This window comes from Molossus molossus, unplaced genomic scaffold, assembly GCF_014108415.1.
Source record: "Molossus molossus isolate mMolMol1 unplaced genomic scaffold, mMolMol1.p scaffold_m16_p_20, whole genome shotgun sequence".
In the NCBI taxonomy this organism is placed as follows: Eukaryota; Metazoa; Chordata; class Mammalia; order Chiroptera; family Molossidae; genus Molossus; species Molossus molossus.
Window position 1 is genome coordinate 28,705,595 of NW_023425356.1, and position 12,937 is coordinate 28,718,531.

Here is a 12,937-nt window from a genome sequence, read left to right on the forward strand (position 1 = left end):
AGTGTGGCCCAGAGCCCCTGGAGGTTCCTACAGCCCTTTCAGAGGCTCTCTGAGGTCAAACCTGTCTGCATAATAATATTAACATGTTGTTTGCTTTTTGCACTTATTCTCTCATGCATGTTCAGAGTTTTCCAGAAGCTACGTGACATGTAGTATCCCAACATGTTTCTTGAAAATGCAGATGTGAGAAACCAACAGTCTTCTATTGAGCCAGACATTAAAGAGTTGTGAAAATGTGAGACAGTACCACTCTTCTTACTAAACTTTTTCAATATAGCTATTTTTCATTTAAAAAATGTCATTTGTGCTGACATGCAATGGTTTTGTTGTTGTTATATTTAAATGAATTAATAACTATTTAAGTCTTCCCAGTTCTTATTTCTTACATATCGATAGCTAAAATCCACAGAAGCTAAAGCTCTTGGGTATCTTCAATAATTTTTAAGAGTGTAAAGGGGTCCTGAGATCAAAAAGTTTGAGAACCACTAGCCTAGGCTCAGACGTACCCTCTCTTCTTGCCAGTTGCTCATGTCTTTTTTTTTTTTTTATCAGAGGGTCAAACAGGGAGGTTTAGATGTGGGGAGGAGGTGTGTGCTGGGGTTTCATAGTTGGGACTAGCGTCAGGGGCAGAGATGAGGGGACAGTCCCAGGGGTAATGTAAAACTAAGGTATCAGGCCTCGATCCCCCTTCCCCACTGTCTCCCAGCGTGCAAGGCCCTGCTCAGAGGTATGCCTGAGACAATGGGGCTGTCCAGACTGGACTCTGACCTTTGCCCTTGTTCTACTTTGCAGGCCTGCCGACAAGCCCAGCATCAGGCAGAGCAGACCTCCCTGGTGAGGAGAGAAAGGCTCTGTCGGGCCTGAATACCCACATAGATTTTTGTGTTTGGGTCAACACTGCTTAAATTAGGAATCCTAGGGTCTGCTGCTTATAATCTCCAGCGGATGCCGTCTCCACAGGATAGGGCGGTTGGTAAGAGAGGGATTTCTCTTGAGGTTACCTTGAGAGTTGGATAATAGGGTGTTACACACACCCTACTCCAGAACACTCATAGCCAGGGTCCTCCCCCAGAATCAGCCATCAGAAAGGTTTCCTACTTAGAGCCAAGCTGGTCACAGGCACTCTGGGGCTGAGGGGCTAAGACAGAAAGGGGTGCCTTCATTCCAGGGAGTCCTCCATCTGACACAGGCAGTGGCCTAGCCCTAGAGGAGCCCCTGTGTGGTGAGGGAGACAGGATGTCCCCTCCAACATTGTCACTGCCTTGGGCATCCCGGACAAAGTTATGGACACAAGGGACAAAGGACAAGCAAGGTGCCAAGGAGAAGGCAGTGCAAGACGGGGGCACATAGGGAAACAGAGAAGTACAGAGTGGCAGGAGGGGTCGGCTCAGAACGGCCTGTGTGAAGGCCTGGACGGGGAGACAGCGTGTGGCTCAGAACTGCCATTGAATATATCCCCCTGAAACAAGGTCTGAATGGAGCAGTCCCAAAACATGGGGGTCCGGGAAGGAACTGGGAGAAAAGGCCTACTGAAGTTATCTTGAAGACTGTGATTGGGATATCTACATCGGACAGGAGCAAGAGAAAACTATTGCCTCCTGGTAACGATTTTCGTGACAATTCTGTGGTAGAGGGATTCAAGGAGAGAGACAGGCTGCAGTTAGGGAGGTCACTGTGTGGGCGTCCAGGCTGCTGAGATGGAAGGCTGGCAGACGAAGAGGAGGGCACGTGCACCTGAGGGAAGGTGCAGGGGAACCCAGGCAGGGGGAAGAGCAAGCATGGTCTTCAGGGGACAGGGGTGAGAGGTGGGATAGAGAGAGGCTGAAAGGGAAGTTGCTCAGAATGGGGAAAGAGACTGTCTGGGGAAAGACCTCAGCGGCTCAGTTATCAAATCTGAGTTAAGATAGTCTATCTGCTTGGTGAAAACTTTGGGAGGAAGGGGCTAGGGATGTCGGGACCCGGCCTCGGACCGGTCAGCCCGTTGGAATAAAGACCGGAACCTCATCTTATACAACATGGTAATTCTCCCACCTTCCCAAACTCTAGAAGGGCGGAGGGATGGAGACCTAGAACCTCAGGAAAACCACTGTGAAGGGCTGGGGCAAGGCCCAGGAGCCAGGAAAAATGACAGTAGAGAGTCAGAACACTTTCTCCAGGCTAAGCACAATTCCAAGCCCTTCACAAATATTGACTCTTTCAATCCACGACTAGTATTAGCCCCACTGTAAGGATGAGGAGACTTGTGTAGCTAAGTGATGAAACCAGGATTTAATCCCAGGAAGTCTGACTCCAAGGCTGTGCTCTTACCCACAATGCCTACTGCCTCCCAGTCAAAGCCAGAACAGGAAGGAGTCAGGGAACAGCACTGTGGCATGGGGCGGCCATCCAGCAAAGGCCTCTGGACAAACGCTACAATAAATCCCTGTGCTCACTGGGCTTCACAGCTCCCCTCAGAAGTCTTCACGACGGGCTTTTGTGTTTTGGGATTAGTTTTGGTTTTGGTCCAGAAAATAGTCCCTCTTTCTTTTCTAATCTTTATTTTAGATTTCTTTCCTTTTATGAGATGTGCTTCCTGAACTCTGACCCAAGTCCTTGCAGCTGTGCCTCGCTCCCTTCCCAGGTCTTCTGCCTTTATACACCATTTTTAGAGGCCTGCAGTGTTCATTCCGGTCTCTCGGGGTCCTGCTTCTCCAGCCTCTTTCTGCAAGCCACACAGTTCAGTTTTTACTCCTCTCCCACATTCCAGAGTGCCCCCCCCTCAAATCCAGCTCCGAGCTAGCAGACACCCACGGGAGAGTTTTTCCCACAATCCCTTTCTCTTTGCCCTTTCAAGATTCTGATGGGGGAGGGGATGAAGAGGGGCCACCTAGATGCACTGTCTCCATGAAGAACAGTGGCAACATGTACATTGAACTCGGATGAAGGAAGATTAGCACTGAACGTAGCCTATGGTAGAGTGGGGTGATGTGGTAAACCAAACAGCTTTGATTCCCGGGAGCTACCCCGGCCAACCACCCTTTGTTGGGTGCTAAAACACTTGGATTCCAATCTTCCCCTTCTTTCCAATCTTTCTGCTGTTTCATCTCAACGGTGTGCCTTGTATGATTTCTTCTCTCTTCCCCCTTCCCAGGCCTCACCACTGTCCTGGACAGCTTGGCCTCAAACTGGACAGTAACACTGACCAGTCAGGCAAGAGAAGAATCTAGGCCAGGGAGGGGAGGGAGAGTGGAGGTTTTTTCTTCCGTCCTAAATAACTCTTGGCAGGAAAGTTGAGGTGCTCCATTGCCCCATGTCTCTTTTCCTTCCTACCAATGCCAGGGGGCTCAGTCTATCTTCCATCTTGTGCACATTTCCCCAGGAGACCCGGAAGGCCATTTTTCCTGAGGAAGTGGGTATTCCTGCATGACTCACCCCTCAGAGCCCTCAACTCCTTATCCCACCACCCGCAGGATGACCCCAGAGACCATCTGAGCCCACTCAGATCCTACTGTCCCGGACTCTCTGGTCCCTAGGGATGGCAAGGGAAGGAGGCCTCTGGGTCTTCTGCCAGGCTCTTCCCTTACAGCCCAATCCAACCAAGCTAGAGCTATAAATGAGCTCGTGCACAGAGGGGCACGGTTGCCATTCAGTGGGGCACAGGGAGAAGATGGGGAATGCCAGAGAGCAGACAACAAATCCTTCCACACAAACATATGTGTCAATACACTGGATGTGGGGGCGATGTTGGAGAGACAGAGTTTTTCCTCCGGGTAGGGGGCAGCAGTGAGATTCTGCGTTAGAACCACAGAAGAAATGGAACCATAACCCTGCCTCCCCCCTCCACTCAGTAGAGTCATTGCCATTTGATATCCACTGAGACAAGTTGGCTGCTGGGGCTCCGGGTGGGGGCTGGGGGATGGCTCAGAAAACAGCAGCTCCTTTCAGGACCCAGGTTGGCAAGGGCTTTGGGAGGCTGGACTGGCCCAGATCACCCCCCAACACCCCCTCTCTCCCTCCCTCGCCACCACCACCAAAGGACTGGGAGGCGGGGGTGGGGGGGAGTTGGCACTGCCTAGGCCATGCCTATTGCCTCCAAAGACCAGTCCTGGCCCTTCTCCCTGGGGTGGCGCCTTCCCTCCCTCTCCTTCCTCATTTCCTCCTCTATGAAAAACCAGCTATGAGCCAGAACACCTGCTTCCTTCTACATTTGGCCCCCATACCCAGCCTATACCCATAGGAATTAAAAAGCCCTAGCCCTCAGCACAGGATGGTGCCCTCCATCATGCCAGGAACATGTTCAGAAATCCTTCGATATTAGAGAAAGGTTTGGGGGATGAAACTAAATGTGACCCAGTGGTACCAGGCTGCTGGCTCCTCCTCAGGCTGGTCTAGACACCCACTCCAGGCACTCCTCAGCACCCCTAAGCAAGCGGCACTCCTGACAGAAGGGCACGAAATCCCCCATCATTATCTCCCTCCCATCCAGAACTGCCTAAAAGCAGTCCGGGGGTGGGGGGGGGGACCTCAACTACAGCAGACCAGCCAAAAATCTTTGGCCACCATTTGAATTGATGAGCAACATAATCCGGCTTTCAGCCTTGGCCTTCGTTGGGTCCAAATCTGCACTGGCTTCTTCAGCAGTCCCCGTTCCCCATCTTCCTCACTCTGCCCTGGGTGCTCCATTAACAAGAATGAAACCTCAGTAAAAGGAACCCTACTTCCACTCTTGCCCAGTTTTGTACTTCTGGCCAGGGTGTATGTAGCTCTCCTCCCCCAAATCAGGAAGTTCCCGCATTTCTTTCCTGACACAGGTGCCCTTGGTATGTTCCTGACAGGGACAAGGGAATGGATGGGAAGTGCATCTCCGCCTGAAGGTGAATGTTAGAGCCCAGTCTGCCCGTGTTCCTCCAGCCCGAGTGGCCTTGCTGTTTTCCTCCTGGGGAGCTCAGTGTGAAACAGCTGCAGGGGGGAGTTCTAATGAGGAGGTTGTGTCTAGAAGTGGATGCCAAGTCAGAATGGAGGGAAGAGGCCGAGTGGGCAGGGGTCCCAGGCACACCAGGTTACTGAGGATCCCTTATCTAAGCCGTATGTGTTTTTCCTTCCATGTGTGAACTAGTGATAAGGGGTGTCACTATGTGAGTGTCACTGTTTGAGGAGGGGGCAGGGGCTAGGAGTAACCTGATGATCCTGGGAAGAGGGGGCGCTGTCTGGAGTGCCCGTGTGGGGGTGCGTGGTTATAGGTGGCGGTCACTGTATCTGTTGCAGGAGCTGTGATGTAACTGCAGGTCTGCCTAATGGGAATGGGGCATCAGGAAAGCCCCTTCCTTAGCCTAAAGGGCTAAGGTGACCAACTTGGCTTACTTTCTGGGAGCCCTTCCCAGGAGAGCCCTCGTGGGGCCGCCTAAGCCGGGAGGCTGAGGAACAGGGCTATACCGATGAGCCGAGCCAGGGTAGGGACCGCGGGGCCTTCCCCCCTCCCCAACATCTATGGAGAGTGAGGTGACAGGATCCGGGCCGGGGCAGTAGCACTCCCTCATCAGGGCCAGGGGCTTACCTTGGGTCCGTGTGGAGTGGCCCTTCGAATGGGCAGCAGGACTGACTGACGGGGCGGGCAGGAGTGAGAACGGAGCTGTGGGACGGGCAGAGCCGGGACTCTTAAACCGGAGCTGGGATCAGATAAGGGCTGGTCCGGGAGCCGGGGCCGGGGTCGGGCCGGCTGTGGGCAGAGCTGGGCCGGGCCGGGCCGCCCCCTCCCTCTGCAGCTCCGGAGCCAAACTTTGTGTGAATGGAGGGCCCCGAGTGGGACCGGGTTGGCAGGGCGGGGGCGGGGGGGTGTCCGGACTGGCCAATGAGAGCGTGGAGCGCCAGGTCCGCGCTGCCTGGATTGGCGGAGCCAGGGCAGAGGGCGGGGCGAAGGAGCGAGGGAGCGGAGCCCAGACCCAGGGAGACGCAGGGCAGAGCGCAACACCCAAAGACAGAGAACCAGACAGGCTCCGGGAACGAGAGACGAAGAGACGATCCGCGAAGTGATAGAAGCGGCGCTGGCAAGATGACAGGGAAGGAGGAGGTCACATCAGAGTGGGGAACAGAGCGGTAGCCGGCAGGGGCGGTCCTGGGCTGAGTTATTGAGGTGGAAATGAATTCAAGGGCGGACAGGGGCTGCGCGACGGGGACTCCAGATCTTTCAGCACAATTTCCTTGATCGCTGTTCCCTAAGTACTGGGTGAGGTCCTGGATGCGAGATACGCAAAACACCATCCCCACCTGCAGCAGCTGGGTCTGAAAGGAGAGAGGGGGCGCTGGGGGCGGCAGAGAGGGGAAGATCACACTACTTAGGGGGTCCTCGCAGATGAGGGAGGACCCAAGTGACATTTAAAGAATGTGGAAGACTCAGGTACTGGGAGACGATGGGGAGGTCAGTTGAGGCAGATGGAGCTGCATTCACAAAATCCATGAAAATACAAGTCTGATTGGATAATGCAGCAACTGGTGCATTGGACCAGAGAGGACAGTGGTGGTTTTCAATCTTTTCATCACCAAGGACTTCTTTCATCATCAGAATTCATGGGGGTTTTTCTTCTGTTTGTTTGGGGGGTTTTGTATTGAATTTATTGGTGTGACATTGGTTAATAAAATTATCTAGGTTTCAAGTGTACAACTCTATAATTCATCATCTGTATATATTATATTGTGTGTTCACCACCCAAAGTCAAGTCTCCTCCATCACCATTTATCTATCCCCCCTTTACCCTCTTATACCTGCCCCCACACCCTTTCCCTCTGGTAATCACCATACTGTTGTCTGTGTCTATTTATTTTGTTATTTTTTTCACCCAGCCCCCTGAGTATTGAGAGGTTTTTATGCACAGACCCTCACCCTTGGTGTATATTGAGGAAGTAAATAATTATTTCCCCATTTTCATTCATCATATATATTTAACTAGCAACCAGTATTACCATATTGAATTGATACACATCTTTTTTTTTATTTTTATCCTCACCCGAGGACATTTTTTCTATTTTTTGTACAGATAGAGTGTGGGAGGGAGAGAGAGAAAACATCGACGTGAAAGGGACACGTCGAGTGGTTGCCACCCACACGACCCAACCAGGGCCGGGGACAAACTGCAACCGAGGTATGTGCCTTTAGGGGGAACCGAACCCGCGTTTCTCAGGACCGCAGGCCGACGCTCTAACCGCTGAGCCAAACGGGCCAGGGCGATACACATCTTGAAAAAAAAACAAAACTTCAAACATTAGCTTAGTTCAGTCTCTAAATGCCATACGATGGATAAATGTACATTTCAAATAGCACCTAAATTGGGGAATGGGAGTACTGGGCTACAGGTCAGGTACCACAGGCAGAATGTGTTGGGGGAAGACCTGGCGTAAATATAGAACAGTGCTAGTTAGTGGTCAGCTCTGAGCTTCTGAAGGCGATGGAGAGTGATGGCAAGTTCTTGGAGGGTGGGGCAGGAGGCAAAGCCATGGCAGATTGAAAAGATCAGTCAGGAGGTGAGCAAGGTGGAACATGGCAGCAGTCCTAGATTCTTCATTCTTCCTCACCTCATCTTCCTTATCTAATCAATGCATCTACTTTCTAAATCACCTAAATCCTTCTCTCTATCTCATCATTATGTCTTGTGGTCCAGGACGCCATCACCTCTCACCAAGATTACTGCCAGGACCTGGAAGATCACTAGCAGCCCAGGACCCTGACCCATGCTTCACCCTTCTTTCCAGTCTCAAAGGAAGAGGCAACTTATTCATCCTGTCAGTCCCTGTGCCTTTGTATCAAAACCCCAAATGCCTCCTTGCTTACTGGTCACAGTCCAAACTCCTTAGCTCAACACTTAGGGCACTCCTCTGAGAGGGGAGGGGAGAAAGAACCAAAGGGCAGGAGCAAAAAGACATAGCTTGTGGTGAAGGAGAATTCTCAGAAGTTCATTTCAAATGGTCTTTACTTTTACTGTAGAGCAGAAATGTGATTTACTAAAACTCAGGGTGGGGAACGCCCTTCCAGTATGGCTCAGTGGTTGAGCGTCAACCCATGCACCAAGAGGTCACCAGTTCAATTTTTGGTCAGGGCACATGCCCAGGTTGTGGACCAAATTCCCAGTGGGGGGCATGCATAAGGTGGCTAATCAATGTTCTCTCTCACTGATGTTTCTATCTCTCTCTCCTTCTCCCTTCCTCTCTCTCTAAAAAATCAATAAAGAAAAAAAATTTTAAAAAAACTCAGGGTGGGGATGGGACTGAGCAATAAGAAAGAGATGAGATGTTCTAGAACAGCAGAAGAGCAAGACTGAAAAGTATACAGATAGCTTGAATGGTGCTGTCATTTTCTAATTCAAAGAGTGACCTAATTTGAGTTTGTTTTTAAATTATGTTTTATAACATATATATGTACATCTATCATGTGTATTCCTTTCTACGTATCAAATATCAGTTCTTAATGTTTGGGTCTTTCTACAAGGAGAAGTCCTAGAATAGTCACCAGGATCCCAACAGAGGATCAATGAAAAAAGGGTTTAGGAAAATAGTATTTGTGAGTGTTTACTATGAAAGATAGATATAATACTTGAGATGGGAAAACTGAAGTTCAGAGAAGGTAAGTAGCTTGTCTATAGTAACAGCTAAAGTGTTTGATTTGGAACTTGACTTCATGTGTGCTTGTCTCGGTAATACTAGAGTGAATCTGCATGGTTTAAACATAATCTTCATTGTAAACATGAGCACATGTTGGCATGAGAATGTTGCCAGGGTGTGATGTCCAGTGTCCACCACACAAAACGTCAGTTAGGGGAACCATTTACCTTGAGAACCTCCCGTCTCTTCTCTCAGTTTAGCAAGTTGTGACTTTCTTATTCTTGATAGCTCCTGTCAGACTCACCCCTTCCAGTTTTAGCCTCATCTCTTCTTTCACCTTGTTTGACGTGGGGCAGGGTTCCCTCGGATCACAGGGGTAAGTGATCTGTTCTGGAAGAAGAGTCCACAAGTGGGCAGCAGTATAAGGGGCCTCTGCTGGGAAAAGCAGGTGTGGACAGACGCTTTGGGTCAGGAGGTATGATGAGGCTCAGACAGGCAATACTTCACAGTCAAGGAGTTGGCTAGAAAGCGTGGAAGCACTACAATGCTCACTACAGAATTCCACGCCACATTTTAGTGTTCGGGCCCCACAAGGTTGCATTTCACATGGGGCACCTCATAGCTGGATGATTCAGACCACAGGGGAGAAATCCAAGAGGGGCTGAGCTACAGCCCCACAGTCACTAAAGATTATTATTTCGGTATATACAATCTAGACAAAGTCACATTTATAATATATAAATTAGGGCATACTTAACCACATTACTAAAGGATTCTTTTCAGAATTTCTTCAACTAGGTGGTTCCTCTAGTACCTTTTCAATTGAGTCCAATTGATAAAATTTCATTAATATCCCATGCACCAAGGTAGGAGGAAGGCAGCAGGAAATTAAAAAATTAAGTACTAGAACCTGGGAGGCCCGAGTCTGAGTCCTGTCTGTTCTCTAGAACCCATGCCTTACCTGGATCCATACCTTACCTGCAAAGTGAGGACTAATTCTGGACCACTTCTAATGCCATGATTTTTTTTAAAAAAATCCTCACCCGAGGACATGCTTAGGGGTGGGGGAGAGGGAAACATTGATCTTACCTGCCCTGACCAGGGATCAAACCTGCAACAACCCAGGTATGTGCCCTGACCGGGAATCGAACTGGCAACCTCTCGGTGCATAGGACAATGCTCAACCAACTGAGCCACTCCGGCCTGGCGCCAATGCCATGACTTTTACATTTTGATCTACCTCTGCCTAATCCTATAAAGCAAGATAGACCTGTGTTTGAGAAGTCTTCTCATCCTCAGGCTCTGCTGAAAACAAAAGGCCAGCAAGCTCCTCAGCCTCAGCAGGGCTCCATCTCCTGGAGTTGTCCTGTGCTTCTTACATTTCACTCTAATCCCAGCCACGTTCAGTGCTCCAGCCATATCCTCCTCCTGCTCAGAATTTGTTTTCTAGGGTCCCATCCCCTTTGAATGTATAGAAATTGTTATCATCTACCATATCAGCCTCCCTGCTACATTATACTCACATCTTCAACCACCCCGTTTTCCCCATCATGCTTCCTCCCCCACCTCCGAGCTTTTACCCAAGAAGGCTCATGATCTTCCTCAAGGAAATCTCCCCAAATCGGGTGATCCTGGCGCAACCACACACAGCACACAAGCACCCGCCCAGGAGGCAAGCTGAGAGCTGAACTGCATTTTGCTTGTCGATTCGTATACCAGGACTCAGAGTTGTGTCTACTGGAGGGGTCCCCCTTATTATTACCCAGAAGTACCACCTGCTCCCAAGCTACATGGCATACCTAAGGAACACATCTGCTGAGAGGTTTGTACCAAGGCTCTTCAGAGACCAGCAATGTGGCCCAGCTGTGCCCTTCCTGTCCTCAGTGTTCTCCATTTCCAAGGCCAATCCCCCCTCATCACAACTGTACTGACATATTTTATTGATTCCTTGTAAAGTTGCTCACTTTATCTCATAATGTCTGAAAGCTGAGATCTTGCCCATTTTTCTGTATCCTGCTACCTAAGAAAACTTTGTTTCCTCTCACTCTGTTCAAGCTCAACGATAAACAGGAATTGAGGTTAGATATCAGGTAAAGTCCAGGACCTACAGGATTAGTAAATCAGGGGAGGGGGTCGTACCCTCCTTCCTAGCCAGCAAGGCTAGACTCAGGGCAGCCCGGACTGAGGCAGGGGGCTGACTGATCCTCCTCTTTGAAGGCCCGGCCAGCCCTGTGATGTCCCCCTCCTGGAAATGGGGCCAGTTCTATGCAAATGCGTTCTTGCCCAGGAGTTTGGTTTCTTTTCTCCAAGCTCCTGGCACAGTGGAACCAACATGAGCGGCCACTTGGCAGGACAGAGAGAAGCAGGCTAGCAGTCCCCAGGCTCAGGTGACAGAGCCAGGCCCAGGAGACGGGATGTTGACTGGGGCTTTAACAGCCCTCCTGATGCCAATCTCGGCTCAAAACTCGATATTTCCACTTGGAACAAGAAACACCAGCAGAGAGCTGGGGAGAGGAGGGTCATGTACCAGGAGTGCCCCCTGCAGGTCTCACTGGATGGCACTAGAACAGAGGAAGGCAGATCTCAGGAGATGCCTGAGATGGTGAGGGTCATGACCAGGAGGAGGAGAAAGATGCAGTGAGTGTTTGCTGAGTATCTACAATATGCCAGGCATCACCTCACGTAATCCTCATGACAACCCCAAAAGATGGATAACATGGTTATTTTCATCTTCTAGGTGAAGAAATTGTTTAGAGAGGTTAAGTGACTTGCTCAAAGTCACCCAGCTGGTAGTGGACAGACTTGGGATCTGAACTCAGGTCACTGCCTCCAGAGATTATATTATTTAGTACCTTGCCAGTTCACTCCAGGAACTTTTAACCTTCTGGTGTCCATTTCTATCTCTTCCTGCTTTTCTAGATCATATCTTCTTGTTCCAACTTTAAGGAATCTGGAGAACAGATCAATAATAATACTGACAATAACAACACCTGGTGTTTGTATACCACTCTCTGCTTTCAATTCTTTTCCTGAAAAAAATGAACATTGAACTATTTACACTTTTCCAAATTTAAGGGAAAAAAAAGTCTTTATTGATTTTAGAGAGAAAGGAAGGGAGAGGGAGAGAGAGATAGAAACATTGATGAGAGAGAACATTGATTGGCCGCCTCCTGCATGTCCCCCACTGAGGATTTGGCCCACAAGCTGGGCATGTGCCACTGACTTCTTGGTGCGTGGGTCAACACTCAACCACTGAGCCACATCTGCCAGGCTTCATTTCTCCAAATTTATTTTCCTTACCATTATCAGTGTTCCTACAGCTATTTTTATACAGTTATGATCAATTTATAAGAATATTTTAATGCTTTTTTATGTAACAGTGTGCCTACATGCACATTTACATATATAAACATAGCAACCAATTATATTGATATGCCACAGACATTACATTACTGAGGCAGAGTAACTTTGTGAAAAGAGCATGGGGGTGGGTGACACAGATGTGTGAGTTTGACTACTATTTCTGCCATGATCCAAACTTTGCGACATTTGGTAAATCATTCAGCCCTTCTCAGTTTTAGTTTTCTCATCCATAAATGAAGAAAATAATACCTATCCCATTGAGTATCTCACAGGGTTTTTAAATGAGGTATCTACTCCATAGCTGATGCTCAACAAATAATTAGCAGTAGTGTTAGTATTATGTGCTTAGGGGTCTATCTCCCCCTTGGACCATGAGCTGTTCTGGGCAGAGACATATTCATTTCTGTAACCACCCCCACCTAGCACATTGCTTGGCATTTGGACTCCACTAACATTTGTTGAATGAATAGTAAGCTTTAACCTAGTCTTTTCTCTCTGTTGGACATTTAAATGGTTTCTAGACTTTTCACTATTAGCAAAATTAACTTCAAAGACCTATTTATAAATTGCCTCATCTGATCTGCACACCTGTGAAGTAGGTGGGAAGGAGCTGTTTGCACATGTCCACACCCTGTGATAGATGGAACCACTGTGGCTAAGGGAAGTGAAGCGACTCCTGTGGGTCACATCACAAATTCGTGATCAACTAAGGATGAGGAACTAAGGATGAGGCACTAAGGATCAACTAAGGATTAGGAACCCTTTCCCCGCTTCCCTTCCTCGGGTGGATCCTTTTTCCCTCTAGCTGGCTCTTTCTGGATCCGGGTAGCCTCTGTGTGCTGGGCCTGACCTGAGAGCAGCACCTGTACCCACAGGCACCTCTTGGAAGTGATAAGCTGCCAGCTCCCACATGCCCTTTGAATTCCCAGGAAACCAAACACCTCATTCCCAAACATGTCAGGGCACGTATTTTCCCAGAGCAAGCATGCTAGCTTTTTTCTTTCTT

At 49.2% G+C, this 12,937-nt stretch overlaps 1 protein-coding gene across 1 annotated transcript in view; it reads right to left on the reverse strand.

The window, feature by feature from the left end:
• Nucleotides 1-5,701, reverse strand: part of KCNJ10 (potassium inwardly rectifying channel subfamily J member 10) — a 30,099-nt gene extending 24,398 nt beyond the window's left edge. Inside the window, exon 1 of the mRNA XM_036272891.1 lies at nucleotides 5,534-5,701. The gene's annotated coding sequence lies outside the window, so the exon portion shown is untranslated. The remainder of the gene's footprint in view (nucleotides 1-5,533) is intronic.
• Nucleotides 5,702-12,937: the final 7,236 nt, after the last annotated feature.